The sequence below is a fragment of the Leptosomus discolor genome, chromosome 8, assembly GCF_034619465.1.
Source record: "Leptosomus discolor isolate bLepDis1 chromosome 8, bLepDis1.hap2, whole genome shotgun sequence".
Taxonomy (NCBI): domain Eukaryota; kingdom Metazoa; phylum Chordata; class Aves; order Leptosomiformes; family Leptosomidae; genus Leptosomus; species Leptosomus discolor.
Window position 1 is genome coordinate 38418219 of NC_141398.1, and position 8899 is coordinate 38427117.

Below are 8899 nucleotides of genomic sequence, written 5' to 3' on the forward strand. Positions count from 1 at the left end.
GTCAGTGGCTGCGCTGGAGGCAACAAGACCTTGGTTCTTGCAGCTGACACGTGCCGCTGGCAGCAATGAATTTGCTCCCCCTCCTCATCCTGCTGGCCGTGTACTGGCCTGCGCATGGCATGTGGGACAGCTGTGGGTAAATGGGCTGAGGCTCTGGGAGGGAGCTCAGGAAGCTCTTATGGAGTTCTCAGGAGGGGGCCTGCTTCTCCCCCGTGGCCACACCACAGCTTCCCAAACCCCATATGGGAGCCTCAGCTCCTTTCCAGCACCCAGGCCACTGGCACAAGTTGTAGATGTGGCTAGAGCAGAAAGAGGGATGGGCGGACGCATGCCCCATGGGGTTCCCTGGCCCTGCCATCCATGCAGCACCTCGGCGGGAGGGAAGACAGCTGACCTTCAGCCTCAACAGAAGAAAAGCCATCGAGCAGCACAGTCACGAGTTTCTTCTGCAGGCTCCAGCCCAAGGCATCTCACTACGGCACACCGCACATCATGGGTGGCACGGGTGCCCAGCCAGGGGCCTGGCTCTGGATTGTCAGCATCCAGAACCCCTGGAAAACAGGCACAGGCCATGTGTGTGGAGGGTCCCTCATCAGCCCACAGTGGGTCCTCACAGCAGCCCACTGCTTCATTGAGGCCAGGTAAGGAGGACCAGGGAAGGGGGCTATCCCCACAGCACCAGCAGGTGCCCTGTCCGCAGCACCATGAGCTACTGCCATCCCGATGCCTTACTGTACGCCTCGTGCCTGGGCACTGGCGAGCCCAGCTGAGAGACTGCTCGAGAGAAGGCTGGGCTTGTGCCACCACTTCCTAGCAGCCTCCAGCTTCATGTTCCTTGTGCCCAAGGCACGCTAGGGCAGTGGTACCCTCCGTAACACTGCTTTCCTCCCTGCCTTGAGAAGCAGAAGGCAGGGAACTGCCGGGCTGCTGCGGCACGTGGCTCCACTCCCTCTGACCCCTCCCTCCATCTGCCTTCCAGTCACATCACGATGTGGCATGTGGTGATCAGGGCCACCCACTTGACTCAGCTGGGCCCTGAGACCCAAGTGCACAACATTAAGCAGCTGATGGTTCACGAATGCTGCAGTAATGTCACGGACAGAAACAACATCGCCTTGCTGGAACTGGACCAGCCTGTCCAGTGCGGCTACTACGTACAGCTTGCCCGTGTGCCTGACACCTCGCTGAGAGTGTCAGAGCTGATGACCTGCTACATCACCGGTTGGGGTGCCACCATGGCAAGATGTGAGTTCCCAAACAGTACTCGTGTCCTGAGGGCAAGCTTGGCACACTGGGGAGGTGGGCTGGGCTTCCTGGCAGCAGCAGTGGTGAAAGCTAGAGTCGGGCTGTGGGGACACACGTCCATGGAGAGATGGGCCCACGTGATTAGCCAAAGCAAGATGGATGGGCAAGCCTGGCACAAGCCCTCTGCAGGGGCAAAGGCAAGCCCTAGGCAAGGGCTTCACCCAGACAGGGGAGGAGAACTGGCAACAGAAGGGCTGCTGGCTGTTAATTGCTTTCTGTGCTCACAGGTGGAGGATTCACTGCCGTCCTGCAGGAGGCTTAGGTCCTCCTCATTGATGTCAAGCTCTGCAACAGCAGCTGGTGGAACACAGGGGCCATCCACACCCACATGACGTGTGCCGGCTATCTGCAGGGTGGCCTCGACACCTGCCAGGTAGGAGCATGCTCCACGCCAGTCCACAGCAGCACAGGCAGCCCTGTCACCAGCGTCCAAACGTATGCCGGCGGTGCTGTGCCTGGCAAGTTGCCCTCCTGCCGCTGGGTCCCCACTGCTGTCGGGGCTCACTTCCCTTTCCCCAACTGCAGGCCCTTGCCCTGTGCCCCGCCTTGTTCCATAGCCCTGGCATTCTGCCCAGAAAGGCCACCCAATGCTCTTGCCCCAGCCCAGAGGTCCGGATCCCAGTCCTGGAACGTCTCTGTTTCACATATCCAGGATCAGTGGGCAGAGATGAGAGAGTGCCCTACCTTGCTGGCCCACCAGCCCCTCCTGGACAAGGTTCTCCAGGCTCCAGCACCTGAGCAGCGCCTTTCTGTGCAGTGGGTTTAGCTCTGGCAGGTGCTGGGAGAGAAAAAGAGGCCAGCCACAGTGCTGACGGGGGCCACCCAGCAACGCCGTAACCCTCTCTCTCCTCCGCGCTGCTGCAGGGTGACAGCGGTGGTCCTCTTGTCTGCAAAGACAACGATGCTGACTACTTCTGGCTCGTGCAGGTGACCAGCTGGGGGAAAGGCTGCACGAGAGCCAAACAGCCCGGAGTCTACACCTCCATGCAGCACTTTTATGACTGGATCCTGGCACAGATGGGACTGCACCCAGCAGTAAGGGCTACTCCAACAGTGCAGGCACAGAGTAATTTTCTCACCGCCTCAACCCCCGTGCAGAGGCCGAGGCCAATACCAACACAGTCAGGCATGTTTAGCTCCTGCCCATTCCCACTCCAGAAGCTGGTGGAGTTCTTTACTCGGGTGCAGGAGCTCCTGCAGGTCCTAAGGGCTTGAGCAGCTGAGTGAGCAGGATCCAGTCCGGGCTGCGGTTGTAGCATGTCCGTTACCTTCTGGGCCAATGTCTGCTGATCCAAAGGCAGCCTCAGTGCCAAAGGCCTGCTCTGTCCTACCCACACTCCTCTGAGTACACACAAATGCTGCTGTTGACTTAGTTCTTGAAATAAAGTTGATGATTTTCACAGCTAACCATGCTTCAGTCCAATTCAGTCTCCTGTGCAAGGGAAGGACTTCCATGCCCAGCGCCTGCAGAACGAGGCTGCAGGCAGACAAGTTGGGCACACAGGCAAAGAGTCACTCCAAAGGGCTGAAACCGTGCCCGGTCTGAGACGAGGGTGCTCAGAGCCACCGTGGGGTGGAAAAGACTGGCTAGATCGGAGGCTAACAAGAGGAGAGGAGGAAATGATGTGACATGCAGCCAGCGTTGAGGGTATGCATTAAGGCATGCAAGCTGAAGATTAGAGCCTGCCATAAGCCTTCGCTTACTGAACACACCGTGGGAAACGCCTGAGCATGGCAAGAGAAATTGCTGCCCATAGCAAACCAAGTGAGAAGTTGAGGGGAGTCACAGTGTCATGAGGAAGAGCCGGATTTCACAGGTAGTTAAGGGGGATTGATGTGGGAGGTGGCCACACTTCACAGATAACTGAAGGAAGAGCTGGGGTCATTTTGGGGAGAGCAGTCTGGCAGGGACAGCAGTACCCAGGAAAAAACTGCATCGGTAATGCCGTGGAAGTCCAAGGTCACCTAGCTAACAGCACCTGAAACATCAAATCTGTTCATGGATGTGGCAAACCTGGGAGCAAGGGGGGAAAAATACACACGGGGAGGTCCCTTGCTTGGAAGGAGACAAGAGTGGAGAAAGGGGGGAGTCAAGGAATTTGAGGGGCATGTATAGGCATGGAAAAAGGAGGGGAGGGGCGGGGATCAAGGAGCCAGTCACACAGAAGCAAACAGCTGGTCGGTTTGCTTATTTGACTGAGCCCTGCAGGTAATCACCGCAGTGCGTCCTACCTTCTTTTGGAGAGCAATTCCCACTCCTTTTGCGTGCGGCCCCACTCTGCACCCAGGGCATGGGTGGGTCCAGAGGCCTGGGTGCTAACAATGGCAGAAGGGAACACAAGCCATAGGGACCCAGCGGTCAGACAGAGCGAGTGTCTCGGGCCAGCTACTGGTGGGAGCGCTGTGTGCGTGTGCAATTCACTAGCGAACCTGAAGCACCCCCAGCTCAGCAGATGTACTCATCACAGGATGTGGCCTTTCTTCCAAAACTCACCTGTTGAGGGGCAAAGTCCCCCTCCCTTTCCCAAAGAGACCGGTGAAGGTCCTTGCATTGGATCGTCCTGCAAGAACCAGGCTGTGCTTAGAGAGCAGGCTCACAGTGGAAAAGGCCACCGGTGAGCTGTCACCCAGCACCAGCAGCCTGAGTGCAGTGGAGCTGGGACCATGTGCCCTGCCAGGCTCTCTTCCCTGCACGGCAGGTTTCCTCCCAGCACTGCCAGAGAGGATGTGCTGGCATTCCTGGTGGTTCCCCAAACCTCTCAGCTCCCCGAGTTGCACCGTGGAACACACTTGCAGAATCTCACTCCACTCTCCAGAGATCCCTTGCACTCTGGCACAGCCAGAGGTGGCTGAAAGGCAGCCATTCTCACCTTTGCCTGGCCTTCGATCAGCCTCTCCAGGCTCCTGGCACTTAATGTCCTCCACTGGGCGAGAGAGGAGGAGTGGAAGAAGGTGAGAAATGATGCCTCTGATGCTCGGCTGGAGAGCCAGTGCTCAGGGGACAGAGCCAAGATGAAAGCAACACTTATGGCATGGCAGTGCCTCAGATCTTTCTCTAGGAGTTGGATCGATGGCAGTTGGGTCACCCGGGCTCTCTTTGCTCCCTCTGGTTGCCTGTGCAGCAGGAAGGGACAGAGAAAGAGTGAGCCCCAAGCCACCCCTTCTCTTTCCAGTGAAAGGGATCCCAAACACTCACAGGTTTCACTCAGGAGCCAAGCAGAGAGGAGAGCTGCCTGCAGAGCTCCTGCCTGCCACGCACTCAGCCTTGCTTCCCACCTGCCTCTCCCTGCTGCAAACAGAGGAGGAAGAGGCTTTCCATCCCTGCTTATCCCTCATCTGCCTGAGAGCTGCCCACAGCCATGGGGGCACCTGTCCCCAGCTGGGGAGCTGTGTTCCCCCATCTGGCTGTGACCAGAGCATCCCCCCAGCTTACCTCAGCAGCGTGCCCACCCACAGCTTCTTCATCGTGTGTGAGCTACAGAAAGAGAGGAGAATGAGCATCAGGCCCCACTGCCCCCAGCCCGTGGGCAGAGGCGGGCACCTGCACAACCCTGCCCCGTGGGGAAGGACACAGGGACAGGACAAAGCCCTGTGGGGCAGGATAGAGGCATTGCCAAAGCCCTGGCTCCCTCTGTCCCACCACAGGAGATGCTTTCAGCCTTCCCTTCTGGTGACCAAAAGGTGACCAGGGTATGCAGGATGTAGAAATGCCCCCCATTCCTCTCGTTCCCGTTGCCTGCATGCCCACCCCTCAGCCCCCAGCCTGGCCTCCCTTGCTGCTGGCATGCTACCCGCTCCCTACCCAGGCTCTGCATGGAGGGCAGAGCTTGTTCACAGGGTGGCGTGGGCATGGTTGAGAACCTCTCCTGCCCCTTGCCAGCCCTGACCACAGCTGACAAACCCCAGAGAGGATGGGGGCCAGCACTGCCCTGCATCGCCCAGCCCTGCTGTGGGACGTAGCACCATGACTCACTCGAAAGTGGCAAGGCAAGAGCCAGTGGGCCAGATGAAGACAAGGGAGTTGCTGCCCTTGCAGCTGCCACCTTCCTCTTCTTCTTCCTCCCCCACCGCCTCCATCCTGCTGCTTACCACCCACAGCTGGTCCAGGGCCAGGCAGAGCTGTGGGCACACGGTGGTGCCACATCTGCAAAGAGGAGAGGTAGGCAGTGAGCTGCAGGTGGCCTCCTTGGGGTCCACCTGGCAGAGCCCTGTCCCCCACATGCTGTTGGGATGGACATTGGTGCATCCAGCACCAAGGTCCCGGGGCCTAGGGCTGGTGCCAGGGTGTCCCTACCCTGGTCCCAGGGCCAGGGATAGGGGAAAGGCAGCTGGGGTCTCAGTGTCTTACTGCAACTTGGCAATGACCAGTTCCTCGAGGAGGAGGAGGAGGTGCCTCTTGCTCCTCTTGCGGCCTCAGCCACACGTCTGTGCTCAGCACTGGCTCGGTGTCGGTGAGAGCCTCCCTGCAGAACAGAGAGCAGTGGGCATGAGAAAGGCCCCTGCTGCAGAGCCCAGCCTCGCCCACTTGTCCCCAAGCCATGGGGGAGTCCACCTGGAGCCAACAGCAGCAGCTGACCTGGCCCATCCCGGCCAGGACAGGAGGACCCTCACCATGTACTGAGGACGTGGATCATCCAGTGACAGCAAGGACCCAAAGTGAGGTGCTGGTGCTGGGGCAGTGCTGCTGGGCCAGCACTTGCCTCCTGCCAACCCTGCTCAGTGCCAGCCCAGCTCCATCCTGCTGTCCCTGGTGGCCATTGGCTCCCACTGACCAACAGCCAGAGCCCAGTGGAAAGTGGGCAGGGCCCAGGGGGCACTGGCGGGGAGTCTCTCCAGTATGGCCACGTCTCTCCTGCCCTGGGGACCCAGAGCTGAACACGGCCAAGGGGAAGGACACCCTCCCTCCACCTGCTGCCAACGCTTTGCTGATAGCAGCCCGGGACGCAGTTTGCCTTCTCTGCACCAATGGTGCTTTGCTCCTCCTAGGGAGACTGCCCAGGAGTGGTGTTGGGGTCTGCAGGGATGGGTGAGACCTGCTGTGAGTCCTTGTAATCATGAACTGGACTTGTCTTAATGGACTTGGATGAAACCAGACCGACTGTCTGTGGTTTTCTTCCTCAGCTCCAATTCCAATCTGTGTGCTCGGCACTAGTAAACAAGAGACCCTGAGCTGTTTTCCAGATGTCAGTGGCTGCCACTTAGCAGAGAATATCGCTTACTTCAGTAACGGTGCAGTTGGTCTCTGATCAGGGGTGTGTACTTGCGTGATGGGGCTTTCATCAACGTTCTCTGGTCTTGCCGCTTCAAAGCTCTTCTTTTATCTGGGAAACTTCAGAATGGCACTTCTTATTCTGAGGTTCAGCCTGGAGCTGGACTTAATGTTGAATGGCTGATATAATAGGCTTCATAAAATGTGAGAGAAAACCCTGCTTTTTTGCTGTGGTTTTCTAACACACTCTGAACTTTGGCAAGCAAAAGGAAGAGTGATTGAAAGAGCCTGTTCTTTGAGAGTAATATGTTCCTGTAGTGTCCCCATCTTCGTATGGTGAAGGTTTCCTCCCTGCAGTGTGATTTGGCTGGGCTGTGAGGCTGTATTGGAGTAGCAGAGGTAAGAAATGTCATCCTTATAGGTAATGAAACTGTAGCAAAGCACGCAGGAAAAGCTAGTTGCTTCCTAGAACGATGCCTGACAAAAATAGTAACAAGTGAAGGCACGTGCAATTGGCTTTTTCATGCAGTCTTCATACAGAGCTTTTGATACTGATTGTTTTCTGGGAAGCAAGAGAGCAGTGAGGAAAGAAGACTGGGGCTTGGCTAAACGGCTGCTTCTTTGTAGGCAGGGTTTGAGCCTTTGCACTAGAACAGGTCTTACTACAGTTTATGAACACAGAAAATGAGGTGCCTGTAAGGAAAGGTTCAGCAGAAGTGAGGCTCAATTTGCTCAGTTGGGTCCTCTGTATGTGCTGCAAATAAGAGATGACTTGGCAGTGTTTACATCTCAGGCATGTGCTGGAGTGAGATGCTGTTTCCTCTGAAGTAAAATTCACCCTGCTCCTGGGATCTTTCCTGCCCTCTCTGGATGGAGTAATCCCTGGACATTCATGAACTGGTCATGCTCCACCTTCAACCTAGGCAGGTTATTTTCCCTCATGCCCATGTTTTTCTGAGTTAAACATCACAATTGCAATAATCATGAAAAAAGGTGCTTTTTTTTTTTTTTCCCCCCCTTGTACAAATACTACTTTATAGAATAGCCTCTTCATTTCCCTGTTCTGTGTTGGTAGCTCTGAGCATTTGATCTGGTCTCCTGAACCCCGAAGCAGTGTTCTGAAGGAGGCCTTGTTAGGGATTTCTTCAGCGGTGCTAAAATAAAAGCTGATTGCTCTACTGTAAGTCGGGGTGACGGAAAAGGCCGCTCTGGTTTTTGAGTACTTTTTTCCCTTCAATTTTTAAATCAGCAGAGGAAACTTCTGTTGGGCTTTCTCTTTGCGTACATCCTGGTGCTTCTCTTAGTAGCTTGCTTTGACAAACATGGGCTATTACTTAAAACTTCCATCAGGGGTGGATGCCTGTCACACAACAAGAGTGCTTCGGATATTGGATGATGAAATGGAAATGGTCTATGGACCAAGTCTGATCAGCCTTCTTATAATAATATAAGTTGACAATCAGTATAACTAAGCCTGAGTGGAGCATAAGCAATCTAAGTGTGAGCGAGAGAGAGAAAGGGAAATTTCACTTGCCGCGCAAGCAAGGTGCAACACTGTTAATGGTTAATCTTACTGGCTGGTGAGCAACAGTCGGGGAAATTGTCAGCCTGTAATGCTCTCCGTAACCACGTAAGGATGCTTCCTTCGTGGGGCAGCACCCCAGGACCAGCCTATGAGAGCTACCCCGAGTTAGCACTAGGGCACCTGTTTATCAGATTGCACCTTCTCTGTTCAGTCGTATGACGACAGGTTGACGTAGACACGTCCTTTACGAACAAAGCTGGACATGTCTCAAAAAGGTTGGTGATCTTTAAGTAGTTATACAGGGCTGGTCACAGGTTTCTATGTGCAAGTGGGTCCACGCAGCTGTGTGAGCAGCGCAAGCATGCTGTGTAAGCGCTTCCCCCTGTCCCTTGCCATACCTGAGGTCAGGAGCATCTCGTCACACTCCACTCCTTAGGGCACAGGTAATGGCATGATGCAGTGGTAGGGGTAACAGCCCTGCAGAGTGAGGGTGCGAGCCTCTCTGGCCTCTACATGGTGAAATGGCTGGACATGAAGGAAGAGATGATGAAGGAGGAGGAGGACTTTCCCAAGCCGGGGCAAATGCGAGATAATCGCTATTGGTTTGTTCGATTGTTTGGTTCTGTGAGCTATGGCAAAGCAAAGCTTAATCCAAGAGTTTTCATGAATATTTTTTGCCAGTTTCAGGATGGTATCCAACTAAACAGGTCAGAAAGTGAAAATCCAGCAGGAGATACCACAATTTGAAGTAACGTTTGTAAATGTTTGAAAATGGCATGGTCGTGTTCGATTTGTCGAGATCTGTTAATATTGGTGCAAGAGGTGGTATGAATCAATGTACACATGCCTCCTTGTTGCAG

The 8899-nt window shown here is 55.3% G+C and overlaps 1 pseudogene; it reads left to right on the plus strand.

Annotated features, from left to right (window-relative positions):
* Window positions 1–492: 492 nt before the first annotated feature.
* Window positions 493–7965, plus strand: LOC104344825 (acrosin-like; annotated as a pseudogene).
* The last annotated feature ends 934 nt before the right edge of the window (window positions 7966–8899 follow it).